Source organism: Harpia harpyja, chromosome Z, assembly GCF_026419915.1.
Source record: "Harpia harpyja isolate bHarHar1 chromosome Z, bHarHar1 primary haplotype, whole genome shotgun sequence".
Lineage (NCBI taxonomy): Eukaryota > Metazoa > Chordata > Aves > Accipitriformes > Accipitridae > Harpia > Harpia harpyja.
The window spans coordinates 21,477,414-21,504,887 of record NC_068969.1 but is presented as its reverse complement, the minus strand read 5'-3'; the positions used below and the strand labels follow the sequence as shown (position 1 = coordinate 21,504,887).

General features: G+C 42.8%; 1 protein-coding gene across 9 annotated transcripts in view; it reads right to left on the bottom strand.

Moving 5' to 3' along the window:
• CHL1 (cell adhesion molecule L1 like) overlaps window positions 1-27,474 on the bottom strand; it is a 142,638-nt gene that overhangs the window by 61,267 nt on the left and 53,897 nt on the right. The window contains exon 1 of one of the 9 annotated variants that reach the window (XM_052777540.1): window positions 15,176-15,328. The exons of the other annotated variants lie outside the window; for them this stretch is intronic. The gene's annotated coding sequence lies outside the window, so the exon portion shown is untranslated. Of the gene's footprint in view, window positions 1-15,175; window positions 15,329-27,474 lie in introns of those variants that run through there. 9 annotated transcript variants of the gene reach the window in all.

The window sequence follows — 27,474 nt, the reverse complement described above, 5'->3', positions numbered from 1 at the left end:
AAGAAACAGCCATATTAGCTTGCAATATTAACTTGGTTCTAACAAGGTTACTAAATTAAAGCAATGCTTCAGGATTTGCAGCTGAATTGCAAATTGCACTAAGCGGCACAATTTCCTCTCCTCTTCCCCCACCCCCTGGCTTCAGGAAGGTCCTCTATTAAATTTCTAGCATAAAAATACATGCACAAAAGTACAAATTCATTAAAGCACAGAAGTATAATTATTTTTTGTTTTGCAATTAAAAGTAGGGATGGTTTAAAATATGGTATACTTGTAATCATTCCAGTTCATAAATTTTTCTAATGAGAGTTGTGCAAGTTGGAAAGTAATGTAACAAATCTAATGAGAGAAATTTGGTACACTAATGACCTTCTTCATAAATCTCATATGTCTTTTATCTTTCGTTTATGTTTAAAAAAGGACACAATCTAGTTGAGTTCATTAATAAGGACCAGAACATGAAACCCTTGCTTTTCCTCCATAATCCCAGAACTACTATGTGTAGGTTTTACACAATCCATTATACATCCTTAGGTTCTGTGTTACAAGGCAAAAATGTCAGGCGGCTGCCAAAAGAAGACATATTTAGCTCTAATGAGCATTTAAGTGTAATTCACAGAGCAGTAAAGGAGAGCGAATTCTACAAATGTGGGTGTAAGGAGGTTTTCAGTCATCAGCATCATTCACAGTATCTCAGCGAAATATTAACCGGTGTAAGATGTTATGTATCTGCGCATCTTCTCACACATAGCACTTATGGGACATCAGTCTCAAGAGAATTTAGACCTCAGCTGTCAAGATAATTTTGCAAGAGCAATTTTCAAGGCAAGGCCACTATTCTGGAGGTCAGGACCAACCCGCCGGCAGCCCAGCCCCGCACAGCACAGCGAGCTCCGACTCAAGGCACTGAGTTCACCAGCAGAGCTCTACGACCACGGCAATGTATTTCCAGACTAAGCCTGGCTCGCACACAGCTCTTATATCCTTGCACACACCACCCGGTTAATCCACGGATCAGAAAAGCAATCCCGGGGTCACCGAGAGCAGTTGGCACGTGGGGGCAGGCAGGAGGTGGGACCTGGGCAGCGCGTTGGGGATGCTCGCCCTTGCCCAGCACAGCTGGCTGCAGCTGGGGCAGAGACAGCGCTGAGCCACGCAGCCAGCCCGCTCCGGTCCAGGATGGTTTGCTCCTGATGGTTGGTTTGCTGGACCTCTACAAAACACAGGCATAAAGCAGAGATTTCCCTTTTACCCGGCGTGCTCCCTCTCGCATCAGCTCTCGGAGATGAGCAACAGGTTGTGCTGTGGCCCTTTCTCCAGAGGCATTAGCAGGATAATTTCTGTTCACTCGGTCACCAGTTCATGAAAACTTCCTGGAAGTTAACATCTTTGAGACCAAAATCCCTGGGTGAAGATTGAAACTGGCCAACGAGGGGACAAGAGACAGACACTATAATCACATAAGCCTCATTTGTTTAGAAATGAGGCTAAAAACCAGATGTCTTGTAAGTATCTTAGGCACCGAGTGTTCGCTGATGGAAGAAGCTGACTAATCTGCTTAGTGCCTCGCTTCGCAGAGGGGGACGGCACAGAAGGGCACTGGAGGGGATGGGGACCTGCTAGCTGAGCTGCCCCCCCTAGGTTGTGTCTGGGTGCAAATCAGGCAGAATTGGGCAACACCAGTAAGTTCGGTTTTGCGGCAGTCAATATTTCCCTCAGTTTGATTTCTCCCAGCTCTGACTTATGAGCAACAGACCTTTCCAAACCTCAGTCCAATAAAATCTGGGCAGTATCACAGCCTGGGGGGGTACACACGAGCCCCAGCCGCACAGCAGCCCCAGCCAGCAGCTACCTGATGGCTGCACAACTTCTGTCACTGCAGGACTGGGCTCTCCCACCCTGCCTTACCTGGTCCTGGCAGACGCTCAGTTCCAGATCTATCTGTGTCATCGACGGTAAAACAGATGCTCTGACAGCAAACCCTCTAGCCACACAATTGCAATTTAGGCTCATAAAAATCTGACCGGTGTTGCCGCTTGCAGATGGCACATTAGTGGTAGCGAAGCCCTCTTCTCCCCTCCCATCTGCTGACAGCTCTGGGGACCAGAGCAGCCCATGTCAGGATGCCAACCGGAGGAAGGGGAGCTGAGATTACAGGAGGTGTGCAGCTTGCTAGGGTTGCAGACTGAGGAGCAGGAAGTTTCTTTTTGTATGAATGTTACAAAGCATTGCATAGATTCAGATTAAATTCAAGAAAAAACAGGAAAACGGCTTGATTCCTTAACCAAACCTATTAGCTCACACTTTCCTTTTTCTTTTTTTTTAATAACGTGACAGAGAGCAAAGAAGAAATGTACTAAATAAGAAAGATATCCTTTATCATGTGGTACGGCAGGACTTGCCTCTGCAGGCTGCTGTAATTAGTTGGTCTGTCTAGCGCCTTGCTCTTTTTCCCTGTGTTGAATACTAATGCAGGGGGCCGACAGCACCAGCATTTGGAAGCAGCGAGCACTTGGGAACCGACGGTGCTGGACTCGAGCACAGCAACCAGCTACTTCCAAAGGCCACTTGGAAAGCTCCCTGCAGCTGCATTTAACCTCTGCCGCTTTACTCTGCGGCCGTTTCCACGAGGTACAATCCCGGGGTGACGTGAATTAAGCAACAGTATCTTTGCAGAGGTATTTACCTAGTGATAACTATCCAGCAAGATAAGCCTCCTGTTCGTATGTTATATATATTACCCCTAACAGAGCAGCAGAGGCGTTACGCTGGCTGTGACAGCAGTTATTATGGAAGGCTAACACTTCATGCACATCTTCCCCAGTGTGCCCCACTTAACCGGTCGCTCCTCTGTGCCCTGTTCTGGACAGTGACGGTCCTCAGCGGACGGACAGGTGAGACATACGTCCTCCCCGCAAGGAGACCTGTGTCAAGCGATTAACCTTATTTAAGGTGATGTATAGACAGGGCTGCCAGGTGTTAGGTGTTTAGTATGGCTGTCACACGTTTGGCTGTCCGACCAAGCCTCAGGCCCACAGCTCAGCTGAAACTGCAGAGTCCCTGATTAAATCACCGACCTTCCCGCTCATCTCCAGCACCCAAACAACCCGAAGCCCCTTCCTAAATGAGCAATATCAGACTGCCTCTGGACACCCCATCCATCCCGGTCTTAAAAGCAGCTGCGTACCCAAACTTCAGGCAGCACGATCTTTCTCTGCCATGATGATTAAACTCCAAACCAAAATTTATCATCTTGTGCCAGTTCCTCGCAAATGAACAATTTAGCTGCTTAAGTAATTTGGAGAAATAAATGAGGTAGCTGCGCAAGCACTTGGCAGCCAGGGGCAGGTTTCGGTCTCGCTGGTGCCAAAGCACAACGCTCTCCTGGGGTCTAGTAAGTGCCAGAGAGCAACTGGCGAAACCTTGACCTTGGTAAAAACATCAGCCCTGCTCTCCGAGCCAGTGTGCTGGATCGGGCCCAGAGCTTGCTGTGGACCCCTGCTTTTTCCCAGGAATTCCACATCCTCCTTTGTTCTCACGCGGAGTCGGCTGCAGCGTCCCTTGCACCAGGGAGGGGGGCAAAAGATTACCGAAGAAAACCTTTCCTCGGCACAATGAATGAACGTGGGTGCTACAACAAATGTTACATTTATGATCCCTCCTCTTCCTTTTTCCTTTTCCCCCTCCTCCCTCCATTTCTATCTTAATGTTCTCTTTTCTCCGCTTCAGGCTTAAGTCAAGTAATTTGAATTCACTGCAAATACTTATCTGTAGTTCCTTACCTGCAATTCATTATTTACTGTGCTGTTCAGTTAATAGTAAATACTGATTGCTCTAAGGACAGCTCATTTGTTTGTTTAATGAGCTGCCTTTAACTTACAGTGAGCAAATCTTTCAAAATATCAGTACTTTGAAGGAGCAACCCAGTTCCAGATTCTTTTTTTGTATACCGTTGCTTCCACAAGCATGTAATAAAAATATTGGACAACTAAACAAGGAAAAAAAAATTAAATTTCCATTTATCTCATAAACCTAGTGAACAATTTTCCCTACATATAATTACTACATTAAAATTGCTCATAAATAGTAGCACAATGACAGCCAAAATTCCCAGATTACTGGTCTACTGCTTCCAAGAGAAATTATATTGCACTACTAAATATGTCATCAATCTCAGCTATTTGGTTCCCTCTTAAAATATGTAAGATTTAGTCCCTGTGTAAGTCCTGTACAGCACAAATATTCATGCAAGTACTGGATTCCCATAGCTTAATACTGGTACATTTCTGAGCTGACCTTTTCATTAGCTAGAATCAGATTTAATTTCTCAGTGACATATACGTTACAAGATTGTTAAATAAAAGCCATAGGTAATTAGAAGTTACAGCCTTCGGGATGGCCCCAGTTACATAATAATTGAACAAAACTCTGGAAAAAAAATTGCCTCCTGGTACGAGAAATAAAAATTTGGTTATTTAATTACACCTTAAGTTGCAAGTTAAGTGACTATATAGCACAGGAGCTTAATGAAGTACTCTCACTCTTTCTCAATTACAATCACAGAAGAAGAAAAAAAAAAAAAAATCCCATCCACAGCCAAAACGTCCCCCATCCCAAAACACCAGCAGTCCCTGCTCAGCCAAGGACGATGGCTGGGTTTTGCCCCCGGCCAACGGTCGTGCTGTGAAGCACATCACGAGTGCCCGCGTCCCGGCGAGCCCCAGACGGCGCGGTTGGGATCCAGCTCCCACCCACGTACCCCTCGGAAGGGAAGCTTGCTGAAGCCCTACCACCTTTGAAGGCCTCTTTGGGGAGGCCGGTTGTGTGAAACCTGGAGAAGGTGAGGCTCGATCAAGGATCAGAGGGAGCGACCTCGGGTGCTGAGGAATTTGAGAGCAGAGGGTAGCAGGGATGCTCCGAGCTGCACGCCCTGGCTGAGGGGCCACTGCAGGTGACATCTAAAATGACGAGGGCTTCTGTTCCGAAAGCGTTCATCTCCGCCCCAGTGAGCCTCCATGCCCATTTCTCCCCAGCCTTCCAGCAAAAAGGTGACAAAAAACTCATGAGGCAAGGAAATGTGTTCAGCGTGGGGCAAAGTGGTCCCCCAGCAGCTCCCAGAAGAGGGGCCACGGTCCCCTGGGGTACAGGCTGAGCCCCGGGGGGCATGCAGGATTAATCACCTCTGCGCTTTTCCATGCCACGGGTAGGAATACCTCCCTACTTCACTAATTAGCTAAGAAAGGTTGAGATTTATGCTAGTGAAACCTTAAATGTAATGCTATAGCAACAGCTGTAGTTTATGCAGCTATAGTTCTTTTTTTTTTTTTTTTTTCCCCTGAACATCCCCCAACATGCAGAGTCACTCATGTGTTTGGAAAAGATGAGAAGGAATATTCATAAGGACCCATCGTTTTACTTCAGGTGTCAATGTTATACATAGCTTGTCCCCTAAATGCTTTTTGACATCCCAGTGTTAGTACCAGGGAGAAGATAACCTTCACTTGACTCTATCCCAGTCACCTATTTTTGGATGTTGCCAGTTCTCAGAAAAGCAGCCTATGATGCATATGCTGGAGGTGATTAAAATAATCATCCAAATCAGTAAGACGTTCTTCCTTCCGTGGTAAAATATTTCCAAATAGACTGTAGCACATCAGCATGAAGATATTTTTTAGATGCAATTCCACTCTCAGGAGGTTTAGTGAGAGAAGTCTATGCATTATTTATCTTGCCAAGGACTTTAGAAACATTATTGGACAGCACATGTAAAGTAAAAGTTTTCAGTGCAGTTAAACTTCAACATTATTTCACAGAATTTATGTGTTTCAAATATGATTGTAACTGTTATGCTTTCCCAATTTTGTAATCTGCCAGGCTTCCAGTTTCTCAAATCACAAAAACCCCTCTAAAAATGTGATAGAATGAATATAAATAATAAAGAAATACGTACACAAGGCTGTGAAATGTTTTACTGTAGCACAAGCAGCAGTAAAACATTCAATTCGATAAACAGCGTAAGTATCAGAATTAATTTCCCTGGGACAAGGTTTTAAGAAATAAGTAGGGATTTCGGGAGACCAGCTTGTCAAGTCCTGGTTTTCTGGAAGAGAAGTCAGACGTCGGCCGGGCAGGGCATCTCCCCAGCCGGGCAGACACAGCACGGTGATGGCTGGTGCCTGTCCCCGAGCCGGTGGTCTGCCATCGCCCCGGCTGTGACCGACATCTCACTTTGATGTTTGTGCAAATTGTGTGGAAACTCAATTTATGCTGTTTCTGTCTGAGATCTACCCTGAGCTGAGAGGAAGCTGAAAAGGTGTATGAGCATCTTCCCCTCCAAGTGCCCAGCCCTGGGAGAAGGCAGCTGGCACCAGCTATCCATCTTTGCAAATACTCCTTATCTACTCCCAGCTGTTCCCAACAAAATCCTAAAATGCAATTCCCCTTAAGTCTCAGTAGATCACATCCTATGCTCTCAAATCATTTAAAAGCTAGCTATAAATGGTTAATGATTTCTCTTGGTCATCACTTTGCCCATATAATGGTACAGCACCTGACAGATTTGATTTAATTTGTTTCATACATCTCGTAGCTGAAGCACTGTACTACTAAATCACAGAGTACAAGGACCATATTTCTTAAAGCCTTGCATGTCTTCTACACACACACAATGACTGAAAACTAAAGAAATGTGGTTTCTAATCAGTACAAATGATCTGCTTGTCGGTAGCTCTCTGCTGACATTTGCTGATGTGAGCCACCTTTGTAGGATCTGGAGGTGCTTGCTGCCAAAGGATGTGAGGTCTTCAGGTTTTCCTGAAAAAATAAATGGATTCCCTATTGTCATTTCACCAATATGATTCATACAAACTAGGTTATCTGAATACTTTTTTTTCCTTTTTTTTTTTTTGCTTACACCTTCCAGCATGCTCCATTGGCTAGGTCCTTTCAAGTCAGAGTTTGCTTTTTAAAAACAGGACAGAACTAAGCAATGTTTGTGGCAACACATGATACTTAAGCTTAATAAATAATTAGTCAGTACCCATTTTGGTCTATCTGCTCAACCCATCTAACGTTAACTAGACTTGACTTAGCCCAGCAGAGGATTGTTTGTAAACTTTAAATCAAGCAATCTTAAATAAAGTTCCCCACTTTTTGTATTTGCTTCCTGTGAAAATTTGTGCGAACTAGCTTAAGACCTGGAACGTTTGACAAAACCACGGACTTCATACAAATCACACAACTGCCAAAACCAAAGTTCACGTTTGCAGCTGTGGATATTCCTAATGGAAACCTACTCAAAAAGTAGCAGCCCTGCTACTACGGCAAGGAGACCAGGTTTGCCAGCCCCATCAGATCAGCTCTGCTGTGAGCTCAAAATGCCTCTGAGCAGCACTTGTAATAGAGACTCAACAGAAAATCCGGTGTGGAAATCAATACCTGGTTTAGCTTTTTCATAACCAAAGAAATAAATGTTAACTGTGAACGGTACATTGTTTATGATGAATACGTCATTAAACTTCAGTTATACCGTTATTGACACGGCACTTACAAGTAAATTGAGATAACCACTGATGTGGTTATTCCTACCATTAGGAGCACATAAACCTGAATACCCTGCAGCCAAATTCCACCATTATGGATGTTCTTAAATATGTGAATAAATACAAGCATCTGTATTGATTTAAAGAGAACAACAGTGCTTAATGACGAGCGGGACACCAGGTCACACCGAAGTCACTCTGGCTCAGCCCTCCTTACGGGGCAGGCACAGGTAAGCAGCAGAGGGAGTGCAGGAGGATCCTCTCCCGTAAATACATCCTCCCCACCTCCTATAGCGGCTTGGGGACTTTCTGAGCCAGATGCTGCATCTAACCTTCTGTCCATAATAGCCACCAAGGGGCCTTTCTTCCACAAATTTAAGTACCTTTTCCTTTTTTTCTTAATTGATGATATACTTTGACCTCCACCACCTGAGAAAATGAGTCCCTCAATAAGTACGGTGTTCAACTTGCTGCTTAATAGCCTCACTGGCTCTCCCCGACTCTCTGCGGGTCCTCCCCTCTGCATCACTTCTGATCGTGCAATTCCCTGTATCCCCCCTTTGCAGTCCCGTTGCCAGACTGAACCCTCCCAGAGCACCAGCTTAGCCAGAGCATGTGCGTGTGGTGGGGTAACTTAGCTGCCCAGTTTGGTCTCAAATGCTGCTTCTCTGGCCATCCTCTCTGCATGTAAAATCATTTTTTCTCCAGTTCATTTTTGGACTGGGTCAACTGGGCGGCAACTCTGAGCAGCAGGAGCACTGGGCCACTGTAGCAGCTCCTTTAACAGATGAGTTTAGGTTTGTACACACAAACTTAGTCTTTCCTTAAGTGGGAACCAGTCCATATCTTTACATTCATCTTCTAGCCTGCTTTCTCTTCTACTGTGGCAGCAACCTCTCTTTCAGGGGAAAATCTGGATTTAAGACAGTGTACTTGAGCTGTATGTATCAGATCCTGCAGCATAAATTGCTTGTGTAAATATTTTGCAGACTTCTGAGAAATCTACAATTATTTAATTAGCAAGTTTCTAAGGTATCTAAAGTTGAATTAAAAATACCACGATGAAATTTTAGATTATATTTCTTCATTACCCTATAAAGTGTACTTTGCATAACACTTGTACAAGTCTCCATAAAATAAGGTTCTTGGCTTTATATATATATGCACATCTACACATGTAAGAGCGGTCTAATCCCTGCCATGTGTATCTGTTGTATCTCCTTTTCTTAAAGGTATGGCCATACGTTCATTCATTTTTTGTTAACCAATGAAATCAGAGAAATTATTCCAGCACAAGGAGATAACGCTGTATTAGAGGAATGTTGTGAGCATGGCTTTTTCACAGACCTACAAATACACAATGACAATCACTTCCTCTTGCTGGTAACAAAACAGCACAGATTTGAGCTTTGCAGATACATCTGAAAGCACACCAGCTGGTTAAAAATTAAACTGTTGTCTGAGGCTTTTACAGTTATATATTTCCTTGAGATACTATACCTCCTAAATGAGCTTACCACATTTCCTGCTAAAACTAGTTTTATATTAATTGAAATTTTCATCAGCGATTAGCATTTCAGCTCATAGGTCAAGCATGAAGCATAAACCAAAGTACAGTAGCAACTGGGCTGGATGACTGGAAATGACGGCACGTCAGCCAAGCACAAAGGAAATAAAAGCAGGTTGCCGTTTGTTTTCAGATGAGACTGCTAATGACAGCCTCCTCCAACGGAGGCAATGCAAATTCTTCTGAATTTCAAAACGAATTTGTGGCAAAGGCGCTTTCTTCTTTTGTACGCTCATTCTCCCTCTTTCAAAGCACAAAATAATAGCAGAATCATGAGCTTTCTCGTGTTAATAACAACAAACAAATGCGGTCTAGTAAAGCAACACCTCCTAGGAGAAATCCTGCCTCACCCTGAAAACCTCTCTTGAAACCCAGCTCATGCCATAGTTACTTTTAGCCATTCCAGCTCCCGCTCTGCAGCACACGGTTCAGCAGCCACAAAGCCAGGCAGAGCCCTATTGAATTGGAAATACGGGCAGGGGATCTGCCAGGCAGAGCTCCTTGCAGGCCTGGAGTCTAATGAGATTGCTCATTCAGCATAAAGCTCAGTGAAAACAGCATATATCCCTCCCCAACGCATAGGTGCGGGCTACTCGAAAGTCTGCCACAGGAGAAATTCTGCACTCTAGCAGGTAGTAAAGGAGGGCAAAAATCTACAGCACCCAATGGGCTCCATTTGAGAGCGTGGCATGCTCGCGGTGCGGGAGCAATCCCCGTGCCAGGAAAATCATCTGACAACAACAGAAACCGCTGCAGAGCGGTGAGGCTTCCACTTTGCATTAGTGATTTTCACAGCATGGGTTTGTGTTTACTTGAGAGTTCCCTGTGCTAGTAGCAAGGTGACAATACGAACAGGGGAAAGCAAAAAAAAAAGGTATTTAATTGCAAATGAATTACTTCTATAAACAGCAGAAAACAGCTATTATTCCCACTTGACCCATTAGGGATCATTTTTTCCTGATGCATCCCAGACAGGTGAACTCGTTCACAACATACAACACTGGCAAATACTGTCAAATATCAAAAATCCTAAATCTGAGCCCACTGCTTCACCTGTGCCATGCAAGATGCACACTCACAGAACTTCTCTGCCTCACGGACTCAGGGGAGGCTCAGCATGTTCCCAAGATCCCGAGAGGAAAATCCTGGCAGGCTTCACACACAAAACCTTAAAACCAAAGAAAAACTAACATCAAAACTGAAGCAAATCTCCTTCTATATCAATGTTATTCTTGTATCTCAGCACAATAGCACTACAAGACAGTGAAAGTCATTGGGACACTGTGTGTTTCTAATTTAAATTGCAGTCAGCGACTCATGACAACGAAGAGTTTCACGGCAAGCAATCTCGTGTACTTTCTGCCTTCCTCTGATTTTTTCTCCTTCTGTGTAATAAAGGAGATTAGCATTTCTAGCTTCATGGAGGACCTCACACTGCTTGCTTTTCCTGGTAAGTCAAGGCCATTAAGCTTCCAACATTTTCCACATTACTAGAGATACAAGGGATTACCTAAAAAAAAATTAAGAAAAGAAAAAAATCAAGTTAAATGTGATGATTTAACCACAGACATTGCATAAAAGTGTTTAAGGATACAAGTTAAACACCATCCACATCACTGCAGGACAAATTCTGAAATCCTGGCACGCCCTGCCTGGACAAGGAGCACCTCCTCTCGGTTTGGGTACCTTGGTTAGCTTTTACAGCAGGATCCACATTTACCAGTGGGATTTGCAGTCTACCAAGGAAGAATTACCAGAGGAATTTACTTAGGGAAATAAGCGCAGGATTTGGCCCAGTTTATGCATTAGGAAGTCTAAGCACTCGAGCAAACATGGTAGCATAAAAGAGGAATAGATATTTCATCCTGATTCTGCATTTTCTGTTCTCCTTGTGTTTACATTGGATGCTGGAATCTACAGTAATTTCCTTTTTCCATGAACAATTTTACAGCTAAAAAAACCCAATAAGCTTGAAGAAAAACACACATGCAAAAACCCAGCCCACATATGTGGGACACTCTTGTCTCACCTGTATTCCTTAGGAGCTTTTACAATCCTAGCAGAGGCATGAGAGAAACTGAGGGCACAAGTTTTTGGCTGGATCTCCAGGGAGGAAAGAGTTTATAGTCTTACTGGAAGTGCCTGAAACATTCTTTTAAGGAGCATAATGCTACAATTTATCTGGTCACCATTTTATTTCAATAGCTTGTGTTAATGGAAATGTTTTGTACCAAGGCTTTCAGGGGAACTGAGCTGTTGATAAGGTGAAGATTATTTCTGAGCATGAGCAGCAGTTTTCTGCACTCACTTATGTAGTTTTACCATTGTAAGGGAAAAGCATTGTTCAGAACGCTCCAGACCCAAATGATTTTTAGCTGCAATAGTTGCTTCTCTCCATTAATGCCTTTTTTCAGGGCACTGAATCAAAACATCAATCTACACTGAAGACGGCTGACAATATATTGAATATATCTACTGTAGCTGTGAAAGAAAGGGAAAAGACTTCGTAATTCTGTTTCTCTCTCCCCTGGATCTACACTCATCATCCCTTTCACTACCAGCAAGATGCAGCAAAGCAGCTGCCCGTGACTGCATTATTTTCAGGTGATCACAGAGAAGATATTTCATTAGACAGATCACATATGCACATGGTATATTTTAAAGGACAGTTGATCTTTAGAGATGCAATTTCACTCCAACTAGGTGCCTGTGCAGAGAACAATGAGGAAGCAACACACGTAGCAAAACACACTATGCAAACAGTCTAAAAGCCTTAAAAAAGTAAGATTACTCACCTATTTACAAAGTACCTGGAGAAAAATGTATTGAAGGAAATTGGGCAAAACTAAGTCCATTTTCCCTCAGCTAGCCGATGGGAGTTCAGACCCATCTCTCTCGAGACCAGACAAGTAGGCTTAGAAACAACCCGGCGGTAGTGCCCGCTAACTACACGAGTGTAATTACATCATTATGTTTTGTTTCCCTTTACTTTGGGTGTTTTGCTTTCCATGGCAGCAGTGAAACACATGCACCTGAACTACACGACCAAATCTTAAGTCTTTGTTCCAAAAGCTGGAGCTGCTGCCGGTTTCCCGTGATGTGATTGTATGAACACTGAGCACAAACACACCGTATTTTCCCCATCCCAGTTTTGGAAAAACCTGAAGTCCACCTTGCTGGAAATTAAAGTAAATAAAATTAAATTAGAAGTACAACAAACATATATCAGGAGTGGAAAAATTCTGCTTGAATGATTAAAATCTGTTAAAGTTACATAAAACTGTAAGGAGAATCTTAATGTTGAACATTGAATACGCAGAACCATGGTCTTCATTACCCATTCTGCCCATAACACGATGTTCTTCAGAACAAGTGTGAGTTTTGCTCTCCAGCCTGTCTGCAGATGTATTGTACTAATCAATTACATGCACATTGGGAAAAAGCACTCTCCGTGTCACACACGTGAAAACTGTATTATACACTTCGTACAGAGCTTCTATAGCATCACATGTTGTTCTACCTTTTTCTTAAAAAAAAAAAAAAAAAAGAAAAAAATGGAGAAATTGTAAATACTGCTGGTCATACTGTTTTTCATCTCATTTGTATCGCACCACATGGATAGATCCACTTATTGCCCTCTAATCATTATCTCACATAACTGATAATGCACCTTAGAAAGACTAACCAGAAAATGGCTACGAAAACCACAGAGAGGAGTCAGTTATGAAAAAGACAAGAACTGCACAATACCTGTCATACTCTTTACTCTCAAATATCTCCAATTTAACTTCTGCTTCTTCATGCTTCCCTGCAGCCAGCTGTGAGCCTACAAAGGTCCCCAGAGCACAGGTAAGACTAGCTGCACGGCTTCACTCCTTACGGATCTGAGCATTTCACACAGCTCTCCCCAACACATACAAATGCATGGACACCCCACGCTCTTCTTGCTTGTCCAACCCAATTGCTGTGTCCATTAGATTCATCCCCTTGGGGTGAACAACATCATTTATGATATAGCTGAACTGCATTTGAAAGCCTGATGGATGCTCTTAGGTATTACCTGAAAAATGTGACTATATTATTATAAATAATATTTCATGTTCAATGAATAGCATGAATCCTTTAGAGGTCCATGTCACAGCGTGACAGCTCAAGAAGGAGCAAAGGGAACTCGCAGAGAGTCTGATAATAAATGCAGAAAACTGCCCACAGCCGGGGCAGCGCTCTGGCATGAGGGCACAAGGCCAAACCTGCTGCAATGGGGAGCCACACGCTTATCTATAATTTAGCCACTGAATACTAGAAAAGAACTAACCCTGTACCTACCAAATTCTGTTTTATTCTATATGGCAGAAAAGCCAATGGGAGCCTTCCGCATTAGACCTTGTACACCTAAAATACGGGTAACAGGAGCTGGCAGGTGATGTACTGACTTCCATGACACTCCCCTCCCTACTTTTTGGCAACCCTGTAGAGCTCCCAGAGCTTGAAGCATCCTGATTTTCCAAACAGGCAGAAGAGCAGCTAATGGCTACTAAAGACATTGCAATGCAAAAATGAAAACGACTTCTGCAATTACAGCACATGCCCTTTGAGCTTTTCCCTTCACTCTCTTTTTTCTCCCTTTATTTAGCTGAAGTTATTTAAAGGACAGATCTCTGTTTAAGCAGCTGCTGCCACAACTAGTCAGCCCAAGCAGCTCTTTTAATTAAATATTTGCTGCTGTGCGAGTTTTCTCTTCCCTCTCTGCTATCCTTGTGGACAACATTTGTTCTTGCAAAGATAACAGGTCTGCTGAGCAGCCTCTGCCTTTGCCTGCAAGGTCTCCTGCACTCCACGCCCCTATAATGATGCGAAGTCTCCACAAAAATTAATTTCGTGATGTACACCTTGACATTTGCTATCAAGGACAACCATCAACAATAAGGAAAAGAAACAAAACTTGCTGGGATTTAATAATCATTATTAAATTATGTCATTTACATAATTAGACTTTAGTAATAACTATGCCATATCTCTTTTATGGCATGGTAAATTGGCAGAGCACTTCACAAAGTGATTTTTTTTGTTTTCCTTCTCTGCCTTCTCTCCCACCAATAACTGAAAAGTAAATCAGGTAAATGATATCACAACAGGTACTAAGCAGGTTGCAATAGAGGATGGAAATGGAGATGAGTATTGCAACGTGAATAAGAGAATTCTTAGGAAATACAGATTTCAAGCAGGTTTCTTAAAAATTTCATTCACCTTGAATTTCTCCCGAGTCAGTGGCCAGGTAGAACAATGCCTCTGTGATGCTTTATGGTATTTCCCAGCCAAGACCAGTGAGGCATTCGGTTTACTCTACCATATGTGTTAACAGAATTGTTCACTGTGTTCCTCCCGGCAGGTAACCCTGGGAACAGCATTAAAGGCAACTGGGTTGACCAAATACCAGTAAAGGCTTGACTTGCCCAGGGAAAACCTGCTTTCCTGCTGATGTCTCATAAAGCAGATGTGTGTCTTGGTTCATCTTTACCCAGTTTAAGCATGAGTCAGAGATTCTCACCTATTTCCATACTGGAAACAACAGAGCCCACTTACTGTGAAAAAAACCCTATCCATTAGACCCAGTTTGACACTGGAGGTAGAAGAGGTAAAGGGAAAAAAAAAAAATTAAATGCTTTTTGAGCCAAGATGTTTCAACAGTGGGCATGGACACCCGCGGTAGTGCAGAAATGAGAAAGCAGCAAGGGATGAGGCTGAAGGGGTGAAGTGCTGTGAAGCTGCACAGAGGAGAGCAGGACCTGGGGTGTGGAAAGGAGGTGGAGAGAGAAAGGTTTCAGGGAAAAAGAGGCAGCAAGAGGAGTACATGAGGAAATTAGACCAGACACCAACAAGCCTGGTACAGCTATGTGGGGCCTCAAAGCAGCTGCCGTTAGATGTAGATGAGCGAGTGAACAGATCCTGGGAGGGGGCTGATTCTGTCAAAATAGCAGGGAATGCAGATGAGTGAGGGCTCGGTGCTGTGCGGAGAGAAGCAGGGCAGGAGCTTGGGAGAATTTGTGAGGCTGGAGCAGTAACTCACTGGGGAAGAAATGAAAGACAGACTGAGTCTCAAAGCACCAAGCAGGGAACGGGAGATCCCACGATGGTGACGGCAGTCTGCGGGGATCAGAGAGAAAAGCAGCTCACCGAGGCAGAGCGTGGCAGAGAACTCTTCATTCGACAGTGTATTTCAAACCTGCCTGAACTCTCCAAGCTGAGAGATGCAGTGGGAATTTATTTCAAAAAGAAAGACTAATAGCACCAAGCAGATTTTATATATATATATATATATATGAATGAGATATATTAAGACAGACAAGATTGTACAAGTTATTCAGTTGCATCAGTAGAGCGGCTCAAGAGGACTCAGCCCTCACTTTAATCTACACCAGACGGTATCCTTTGAGGTGAGGACAGATGCTCCCAACTGACATCACCTTCACTGGCAAAAAAAAATCTGATCCTCTGTTTCTATGGGAAACCTATCAAATTCCACTCATGTACCAGATCTCTTCCCTGCCTTTCCAGCTAACAGAAGCAACTAGTAAAGCAAAGCAGGGCTGGGGCTGGGGCCACTCTCTGTTACCTATCTCAGGAAAACCTTTCTTGGGGGGATTTATTAACATGGTTTATATTGTTTATAAACATTATCAAATAACTGCAATTCAGTGTGTTTCCTGAGAGGAATAGAAAAGGGCAGTATCCCAAAGTCCCTCTGCTTTGCTCAGATCCATGTGCCAGTAAACCTCAGTTCATTAGCACTCTCCAGGGCACCAGGCAGGTAAATGCAGACTCACAGGTCCTTCAAATCAGTGGAGAAATCAGGGAGAGCCTGAGAGCTATTATAAAATGCCTTTTACATTTAGGAGTAGCCAGGAAATTAAAAAAAAAAAAATAAAGAGGAGGAAAATCTCCAAGTAGACTCCCACCTCTAATAGACCTCACCAGAATCTGAGCGTTATCAGACTGGAAGCACCAAAGTAAAAACAAACGAGTTTCCTGATTCAGAGGTCACGCCTTCCGCAGCTGCTAATCCAGGTATATGTTAAGTTTCTCTTTCCTAATTTTGTCGGCTTTTCTTTTGTAACACTGTTTCTAATTTTGCAGCTTTTGCTTTATTAGAGTGAAAGTTGTTTTCATTCTCAAGTTGTCTGATGTTTAAATGGGCTCATGCAAACTTGTTGAGCATGAGGAATACCGCTTTCACACTCAAAGAAATCAGGGTTTTCAACAAATACTTTAAGCCTCTATAATCCAGGACAAGTTTGGGCATCCCAGGCATTTGGGAGTGGCTCTCGCTAGCTGCAAAATCAGCGCCGGGGCTGCTACCAGCAAGCTGCAGGCCGGGAGGAACCGTCCCAGGAGCTGGTTGTTATCTCTAGCACCGCTTCTCCCTCTCGAAAGGGACAATCCAGGACTCTAAAAAACGTCCAGACTGGTGTGCAGTGCAGCTCATCTGTTTTTAGACCTAATGGACCCCCGCATAGACAGGACCGGTGTTGCAGAACGTGTCCCGGTACAAAGCAGGCTGAGCGTAACCCCAACGCCTGCTTAACATGACAGGTCAGCAGTCTGTAAAAGAGCTGAAGGTGAGGCATACTCCCTGAAATTTTCAGCTCAAACACACGCCTTTACTCTGGGGCTAACCAGCATAATTGAAGAGCCTCTCAGCAGCAATTTAGCAACGAATAGTCAAGAGGGCGGCTTTAAGTTTCATCAGAGGCACTACCTTTGCTCCAGGCTTCGCAGAGATCAAGGGTTGAAACGTAACCTGGAGGGAGGAATGACACCGACCCGATCCCAAAGTCATCCCAATTTTCCTACAGGCGACGGAGCCTCCCATGGGTGCCAGGATCCCAGCCTGGCCGCCAGCCCACATATTACCCACTCAAACAGGTCTGCCCGTAAATGTTTCACTAATCCTGAACCACAGAAAGGCTTAAAATATCTGTCAATCACGCTGCCTCCCCGCTGTCCTCCCCGCAGCCCTCGCAACCTTGCTGGGAGGATTGCTATTGAGATCGCTGGCGCTGCCAATGTACTGCGGAAAATTAAACCCCAGCCGTGGAAACAATAGCTATTACAAAGTGTGTAATCAGCGGGAGATGGGATGAATGTTTGTAATTCCGAGCCGTAGAAAGCGTTTTTAAAATGCCTTTAGTCTCATCCGTACTTCTTTAGTATTTTGCTGCCTAATAGTGGCATTTTATAGCTAGGCCATAATTTTACTGAGGTACAAACTTCTACAGTATAATGTCAAGCTAAGTACAAACTTCTACAGGATAATGTCAAGCTATGTGGTAAAGTCAAGTAAACATTTGTAGTAATTATATGCCCAGGAGATTTCATAACACCATAGAATTAACAAGCGGCTCAGTAAATTATATATCACTTGATCTGCAATTGCTACATCTCCAGCAAAGAACTCTGCTTTATCTACAGCAACTCCGACATGACATGTCAGCGCGTGGTGCGAACCTGACAGGCAGTTATTGTGCATTAATATTAGTTACCACCTTATCTCATAATGTTTCTTTTCAAAGAATTAAAGTGCAATTTTCTTGCACTTTCTTTTAAAGAGAAAACACGATCCCAACTAGTAAAAAGAAGCCATTTTCTTGCGTCTTGTGATTTGCACTAGAAATCATTTCCACTTTTCCTTCATTACAGAGCAACCGTTCAAAGGGACTAGCTCGATACAAAGGTGATGATAAGTCCTAATTCAAAATGGGTGTCTTGAAACATTTAAATGCTACGTGGATAAGCTAAGCAGAGAGATGCAGCCTACCTGCTGAGAGGAGCAGTGTGCCCAGGCAGCGGGAGCAACGTTCTTGCTGGAGACATATGTTACTAAAGCGGTTGGTCTGGCACAAAGCTCATTAAGCGCCCTGACAATCATTTTGATAAAGCATAAGCCAAAAGCTACTGCCTCTCCTGTTGAAAACTTAAGGAATGAGAATGGTTCAAAAGATTTCCAATAAAGAAAATGCAGATTTTTTTTTAATATCTCTTTATAGACTACTTCAGCGATGCCAAGGTTACCAGTCAAAGCGATTACAAACTATCAACTTGAATAGGTATTTGAGCACGGCAATAAATTGCTAAAGCAGCTGCTGCATTTCGGCTCAGAGGTGAGTGCTCTTTAATGTTTGCTAAAGTGATTTCCTACAAAATCCCTATCATTTGTCAGGCCACTACCTGAAAAGTGTAACACACTTAAAGAACTCGCAGATTCATCACCAGCTAATTCTGTTTTCCGAACAGCACAAAAAAAAAAAAAAGGAGACAATGCTCAGGCATCAATTCCTTTCATATTTTACGGCAGTTTTAAGGCAGACTGTTTACTGCCTTACACATGTCCAAGGCAGGCAGCCTGAGCCTCCCGAACGGCACAGCCGTGGGGCTCCGTGCGGGACATGTTCCTCCTCTCCAACCCTTCTAGGGCAAATTTGATCCTGCTTCTAATCCTTTTGGTTGCAGGAGCGATGCACTGGAACTGCATCTCCGAACAGAATTGACCTTATCACTCGTGTATTGTTTTCTTTTACTAAATGTCTAATTTATACTGTGCAGACTCTAATACCACAGCCATCTGCCAAAAGGTGTACAAAACATCTATATTGTAACAGAGTTTATTAATATGTATTAAAAGTCACATTACAGTTGTCATAAGCCATTTCTGTACATGAATATGAAAAATATGACTATTATATTTAAAACTTTCAACTAATCATGCATCACTGATTTCCTCACTCTGAGTTTATAATTTAAACCTTTAAATGTTTCATAGCAGCCTCATCAAACCAAGATTTCTGGTGGCTGTAAATCCAAGACAGCCCATTACAGTAACAATAAGAAAAAGACAAAAGAAAACAAGTAGGAACCTGTTCTTGGAGGTGGGGCTGGGCCGGGGGGGTGGAGGGAATGGAAGAGCGGAAGAGTACAAATGAAATTATTTTTACATCAAAATAGAATTAAAAAAAAAAAAAATTAGGAATTGTGTGCACCTGGTTCCTTCGTTGTTTTGTATTATATCGGTCACAGCGCAGGTATGGTGTATAACATAAGTCTGTCCAAAAGGGCACCAATGCTTTGCAGACAGAACAGACAGATCAGAGGTGACTTCTGTGTAAGCCTATGTCCATAACAGGGCCAGTCCTGGTAAAAGCTATCTAGATATCAGATCCAATCCAGTCCATGAGTACAGCTTTGCCTTCCGCAGAGTGCAGGAATTATTCCCTAATTCATATTTCACTCACGGTTTTAGGGCTTTTACTCAGCACAGCTTATTTAAAACCTTGGGACTCAACAGCCTGAAACCTCTGAGCCGCTGAAGCCCAGAGCAGGAGCACAAACTCCCAACTCTCTGCAGGAACGGTTCCCTCCAGGACACCAAGTCCTCCAGGCGTTTGACATGATTAAGACCAATATTTCAAGGGATTCGGCTACTCTGTTCACATTAATACCATAAGCAATCTGTGTGCCCAATCTCCAAGGGTAATTTGAAAATCCCAGAGTGGGTTTTTGGTTTTCTTTTTTTGGTTTGTGTATTCTTCCCAAGTGCTGAGGAAGCAGATCCACTTATGAAAGCATTTATTAAACTTGCCCAGCTGTCTTTTTCCCATCCCTGAGTTACTTTGTGTGAATGTTAATCACAGTCATTATAAAGTTTATTGTGTATTAAATGCTTACCTTCATTCCCACACACACGCTGACCAGAAAAAAAAACAAAATTAAAACAGGTCAGGAGAGAAAATGAAGAACACAAGCCCCCAAACTGGGAGCCATTTGATAAAGAATTCTTTCTGGCAATTCAGATCCCTTCCCCACTTGGCCACACTCCTCATTTCCAAACTCTAGCAACCACCTCTTCATATAACTGTCTTCAAAAACAATGCTAGGAGACAGCGCAGTGCTCTTCACCATTAGGAAGGTGGAAAGCTGAGAGACAGAGCAGGTATTTTTGCAAGCCAATACACAGTTCAGTAAGGGTACGAGGGTTTCAGGTAGGTGTAATATCTCAAGTCGTTCTGTATTTTTCCTAGCGTGTGTGCAGGCTCCTGGAGCTCTCCACTGCATCAAACATGCACACGTAGGTATATATGCATGCATGTATGTAGGTATATATGCATGAACATGAAAAAGAGACCGAGGTGGACAGCAACAAAGTCCTTCACTTTCACTTGGCCTTACCAGAAAGATTTGATTTCAGCTGTCAAAAGCAGTGAGGTAAGAGCACTGCTCTTCATTGCTGCCTAGTCTCCACCCTCTTGCAATCAGCAACTCTTCTAAGGTAAGGTGACAACACCTAAAACAAGGAAAGTCAGTATATTTAAGCTCAAAGAGCTGCCATAAGCACCTCTCTTGATTCACAGGTCATAGCATGCTCAAATGGGAACATGACTCTCACAGAAACTGCACCTTTTCCTTCGGCATCCCTCTCTAGAGGAAGATTTCCTAGAAAAAGTGATGTGCAGGAGTTTCTACTTTGTCCGAGTTTACCTTCTTGCCTCTGCCAGGCCTTTCTGTGATTAGCAATGCCCTCTACAGCACTAGCACAGACTTTTTAAACTGCTTGTCTTGATAAGAGAATATTCCACTAATCTCATCTCACCTCAACAGATCCATGGGATGTCAGGTATTTTGGTAAAACTAGAGAGAATCAAGTGCACTTCCCATTAAAAAAAAAAAAAAAAAGCACATATACAAAAATGAACAGGGAACTTGCCTCCAAGTAATTCTTTATTGACTTTGACATACAGAAACCCTCTGTATGTAAAAGTGAGCTCTGAAGGAGAAAAATCATTGAAGTGTGTTTTCCCACCCTGTGTGCACTGGCAGAGCCATGGGCTGACTGTGTCTCCCGCCGTGCCTCCCCAGCCAGACCCAGCAAGTGCTGGAATACAAATCTGAGTGACTGCTGTACAAAATCCACTGATAAAAAGACTTTCACGTTTGAATTTTGCAGCATGCACAAAAACAGCCTTTGGGGCCCTGAAACTGCTCCCCATCCAAGCATCTTAAAAGCAGGAGAGATAAGCACCTCAACCTCAAAGGAAACATTCTTTGTTTCTCTCCTTTTTGTAATGTTGACTGTGATAAATCTGTCTCCCGCTTTAATCACCTCAAGAAGATCTTCTAGGAGGACTTGCTTCCTGGTTTAGAGATGCTTCAAAATCTAATGGAGATGATTAAGTAAATGATACAAATAATTAAAAGGTTCTATTAATCTAACTACCGTTTAAATGTTATTCTTCATATTATATGTCCAAACCTCAGTATCTTATTCTATGCTATTCAACTAATATTTCTAGCATGTAAGCCCACGACAAATTAAAGATTTGAAAAAAACACTTATCTTTATCTGATGTTCACATATCTGCAAGTCTGTAATTTCGGAATAAATCAGCTTGAACAACAGTCACTTACACTGCTGTATCATGAGCAATCTGCTGCTCATAGGGTTTACTCCTCCCAAGACTTGAACTTTCTTCTAACATTGACTTGATGTGAAGATGACCTTAACTCCAGATGATGGAGCTTTAGAGGTCAGAGCATTTAAGAAGACAGTGACCACGTGTTTTGCCAACAATATACAGTTGTGATGTGAGTTGTAGCAAACAACATACCCGTTACAGGAGCAAACTACAGCAAAACCCCAGATGACATAAAACACAAGAAGTCTGGTGCCTTGAAGCAGAAGAATTTGAATGAAAGCAAAAACCTGTGAGGAACCTCTGGATTCTCTCATGAGTCCAAATTTTTATCCTGGCCTTTCTTCCAGAGTCGCTGAATAAAGTACTAACTATTGGAATCTAAAATGCTGCCAATAAATTATTGCATTGAGAGTTGAAATGTGAACTGGGAAAGGGGATGAGGACAACAGAAACAAGTTTTTCTAAGGACCTGGAGAACTGCCATGTTTCAAGACTGAAATATATTCATTGCTACGAATCTATGAGGTTAAAATTACCTGGAAAAAGAATGCATGTGTAAAAGTCCAGACTATAAAATAAAGATGCTTCCTTCTTTACTCTTTATTCCAAGATGATCTTGCGTAGTTTGTGCCCTGCTTCCTCAGGTGACCTAGTACCTACTACATTTTCCAAAGTGGTTCATATGTTATTGTACGCAGCCTACCCATTTTCTGCACAGGCCCCTTTGGTCCACCTAGGCTAACATTACACCCAGTCTAGTACAACCAAAGCTCCTTAGCTCTTTCCTCAAGCTCCCTGACTTCTCACTCTTGCCATTTCAGATGGGCAATAACCATCTTGACCTGTAACACCACAGATTATTTGGGGGAACTCACTTGCCTCTCAAAATAAAATAAAATAAAAATATCTGCAGCTGTAGCTATGATATGAAAAGGGCAGAGGGCTGGAAAGGGAAAGATCAAGAAAGATGAAAGAGGTGATTTCCTCCTGTAATATAACAGACATTGCCCTTAGCAAAAAATAAAGGCAAGTATGGAATTCAAACATCCTATTACTGCATTCAGGATTTACAAATAAAGTACACGACAACATAGTAATCATCCAGCTTTTTGCAGTGTTAGTTGAAGCAACTTATAGGACTGAAATACTGCAAGAAAACTAATTTAAAATGGACATGCACTGAAAAACTTTTGGAGAAATAGCTGGAGTAATCAAGAGACATCACTTCATAAATTCAGCATGAGCAGTCCAAAGTATTCCATTCACACACCTGAAGGAGCACCTTCATGTAGACTTGCTTTTCTTTCATTCAAGACTTCAAATGTCACAGCCAGTCTGAGTAACCCTAACACAAATAACACATCAGCTGCAAAAATCTCCCATCTGCTCCCGTGGACCAGAATTGCACCAGAGGCACTTGACATTGCACTGGCAGAGCCAGGGCACAGGTCCTGCACCCCAACATCGCCTGCGCTCACTGCCGGGGCTGGGTTACTCTCTTGCTTTGTCACGTGAAGCAGCAGTAGCAAAGCAACACCCTTTGAATTCTCAAAAAACCCCCACCCAAAACAAAAAGCAAAAACCAATTCCTTTTGAATGTATTTCATTGCAGACATTGAGGTTCTTTTCCCTGAATGCTTGTAAAAAAGTAGATAACATGTAGGAAATACGTTCAACGTCTTTTCAATCACAAAACATAAGCTGATGTTGAAGTGGGTTACAGAAATCCGTTCTATCAGGAGGTAGACCTGAATTTATCCCCAGTATGCCTCCAGATAGATAGGTAATACTGTGATTAATTTTAATCTATCAGAATAATGTTTAAATATTAACAACGTTCATCCCCAAGTTCATTTAAATTATTAACACTTGATTATCTATTAATTGATTGTATTATTTTTTCAACAAGTGCTAGAGTTTCTCTCTAGGACTATTGCTATTCCAGCTCCTTCCTACCACACTGAAATCACCCATGGCCCTGCTCATGGTAGTAAACACAACACTCAGTAGTGAGAAATTAGCATTCGTATCTCATCTGTGTCAGAAATTTGGACTTGTGAGGAAGTCTGTTTGTGTGAAAAGAAAATATCTTTCATTCTAAGGTTGTATCACGAGTGACAACTTAATTTTACTCCTCGGCATACTACTGCATACAGAAAAAATCCAACCCATCAGAGAACAGCAATCACCTCGCCAGGTAAGCGCCTGCTGTAGTGCAGATCTGTCATTGTACCAGCTTAACAGTTAGGTTGCTTTTCTTGGTAGCAAAATATTTAATCATACAGAAAGCAAAATGTGCAGTGTCTTTCAGGGGAGATCATGTACCTGATAAAGAATTCTCTTCAACCTGGATGTGAAGAACTTATTACTTGAAAATGCCCAGGTGCAACATAGCATAAAACCGTAACATCGCACTGTATGTGTCATTATAGCTTCAGTGCAATGAACTGCATTTAGATTATTAAAATGAAACAGTTATTCCCCCAGGATGTTGTGATCATTGCATCCAGCAACCCAAAAGAAATGAACCAAAAGTGAGGAATTGCATGGTATTAAGGACAGTGATGCCAGGACAGCAGCCTGCTCACTCGGCGTCGAGGACTGTGCTGATGCCAGGCAGAGACCAGGACCCACAAGCAGGACCTGCACTGAGCACTCACTGGTAGCTCTACTTTTAGGAGGATAGCAAAGGTGCTATTGTGCTCTAGCAACTGAAAATTCAGTCCCCAGATCTACGGGATGCAACTTGTATGACAAGAAGTTTGAATTACAGGCCCGCTTATCCCATTATTCATAATTACTGGTTATTCATAATAAAAAAAATCAACTTTTATACCTTTTTCCCCATCTTAAACCCCTCTGTTTCCAATGCTGATTTTCACATCGCTGCTCCTCTTCATCAGCAGACCTAAGACCATAGTTGCAGGGACATACAATGACTTAGACAACTAATGATTATGGTATTTCGGTGTTAACTAGCGGGGCTTGGTTATGACTGGGTTCTGAGTAAGACTAAGACACAAAGACGACTTCATATATGAGCATGCAGATTCTGCTCCTATTCTGCCGAGAGATGCCACAAAAATACATACGGCATTCAAATGCAATTTTTATGTAAAATACTTGGGATTAAAGAACAATGGGCAGTCAATGTTTTCAGCACACTCACTTAGAAACAAATACGAACACATCGTATCAGAATAAAATCAAATCTGAAGGGGACAATTTAGGATAGCAAGTTGCATGAAAGCTGGCTTGGAAGGATAAAGGAATAAGATAACTATCCAGACACAAAAAGGGGCTGCAAAGGTGAAAGAGGACACAAATAGCTTTAAGAAAGAAATTGCAAAGCCGGGCCCTCTCATCTCGGCTACTGTTGTTATATTATGAACATGGCATCCCTTTACAGCTCCCCGGCCACCACGACACTGTATGGCAAATCCCTCCGGCACAGTATGTGCACATGGATGGCCCAGTGCTTCTCTTTCCCATCTAACATAACCTTTCTTCTATATATCACATGTTTGAAACATACTGAAAAAGCAGTTATCGAGGACTGGTTCAGCTTTAGGAAGAGGTTAGCCCAAAGCCAAAGTGCATACCAGAAGTCAGATAACATTCATGATGCATATGAGCAGCCATCCATGAGGACACACGATGACATGACGTACAGCTGGGAGCTGCTGAGGAATGAAATGCGCCAGAAGCAACGCTTAGGTGACTTTTACACTCGTAAATTAAAATGGTACAAGTAGAGAGCGGAGAGAAGACTCTGAGTTACAGCATATTAAAGGCTTACTGACATTGAAGTAATAAGAAATAATGAATATTTAACTTCCATTTCATATTAAAAAACCTATTAATGTTTTATTTTGTCATCCATAATGAAACAAGAAATTAGGCTAGTGATTCCTAATGATATATATGGGGCACTAGCAAAATTGCTGGACCTAAACAAAGGCTCTCGTTAGTAAAGGCAGGCAGGAGTGGGCAGCCGAGGTCCACGTCAGTCTGCGTTTCGACTCTGCCAGCTTCATACACAAACCAGCGCTTCTCCTGCACTCCATGAAATGTTTGCGAGGCAGAACGTGAGCTCAGAAAAAGGCAATGTGGATTACAAATCTCAAATCTGACCTTGTCGCTGCAGTCCTTTGCTTTCCCAAATCATTGTGGAGCTTTTAATTAAGGAGATGGTCTTGGACTACGGGCAGAAATTGAGATCCCAACTCTGACAGACTTTATATGCGATCTTACTGAACCATTTTGCACCCAGCCATGATGTACCTTCTTCTTCCATCTTTTGGACACCTTCTCTATCCATACCATAAGTTTCTCAGGATGGGACCTGCGTGCAATGAGTATGCTCCCTGGACTTCCCATGGGATAAACCTGTCTATTCTAATAACAATACATTTAATCATGGCCTGAAAGTACTATTTAAGCCTTATTCTGAGGTGCATTTGTTCCACATTTGCCAGAAAATCCAGGCTTTTGATTACAAACAAAAGGATGCTTAAATCCGCCCTGTACCAGTTCATAAATGTTACACGGAGGTTTAACAGAAGAATTGACAATGCCTCTGAGCCTATAAAAATAATTAATTAAAGTGCACAAAACCCAAGTAATATGAGTAAGTATCTAGGACATTCAGCAAGGTGAAATTATTGGAATTCAAGGCTTCGTAAGAGCTGAGCGGGGAACACCGCCCGCTCCTGCACAGCGTGGAGGGCACGCAGCTTGCACGCTCAGCGGGCTTTCCGGGGCGGATGAAATGACACTGGGAAACCAGGACACAAGTGAAAGTGACTGCCGCTTGGGTTCCCAATATTCACTGCTGCTCTAAAAACCAGGGAACCGGAGGGACTCGGGACACACAGAGGAGCTCCAGTCACAGCTCCGGTCTGGAGGTGGCTGGCGGGAGCTAGAAGGCACGTGCAATAAAACACAACTAAAATAAAATCCGGGACTTTCCCTTCTGGAGGAACCAGTGACAATGACAAAAAACCAGAAGTTCTCCAGCGATTCCTTCCTCCTGCTTCCCCACACGGTCCAACAGACACGATAAGGTCACACCGGCAGCACCGATGCCTGACTCGGTGCAGCGTCCCACCTCCATGGCACACCTCAGCCCTCACCCTGCCAAAAGGAGCAAAAAACACTCACTATTTCTTACTCCTTTGGTGCTTTTCCCTCTTCTCGTTCCGCCAGGACCCAGAGAACAAAACTGGCACTGGAGAATGATCCTGACTTGTTGAAGATCCAGGGCAGTGTGGATAAGCAAGCCTGGGGGACACGTCTGAATTTCAGATTATAACAATTTTACTAACTTGGGTTTGGCTAATAGAGGTTTTACTGCAGCGCACTTCCCTGCTATACTTCAATCATTTATTACATGACAGGACCTATGAGTGCAGATCTACTTTGCATATACTATTACTTATCAAGAGCATTTAGTAATAAGACCCTCTGGAGAGCACATTATGAAAGATTATAGACTAATTTGACCAAAGATGTCCCTGGAGAATACTAGTGCTTCGGTGAAGAAGACATACATGACTGCTGCTACAGCCAAAGATGAGTCAGGGAAGACTAGTGACAGGGTTAAAGCCTTCTGTTTTGGATTCTCTATAGACTAAACTGGTCACTAATCCCTAATAATTTAATTTATTTGCATTAACGTACTAGTGAGGCAATATTTGCTTTAGCCTATTGCACAAAATAATTTGAAATGTTTCTTCTAAATCTGGTTCAATTTCATTTCTCAATGCTAAATCACCTTTATTTCATAATATACCAGTAGCCTAATTAATATTTAGTGCTTATTACATAGGCTTAGTCTCACAAGAATCAAGTCCAAAAAACAACTTCTACAGGACCCCGGTTAAGGTGCTTAACCTTCCCT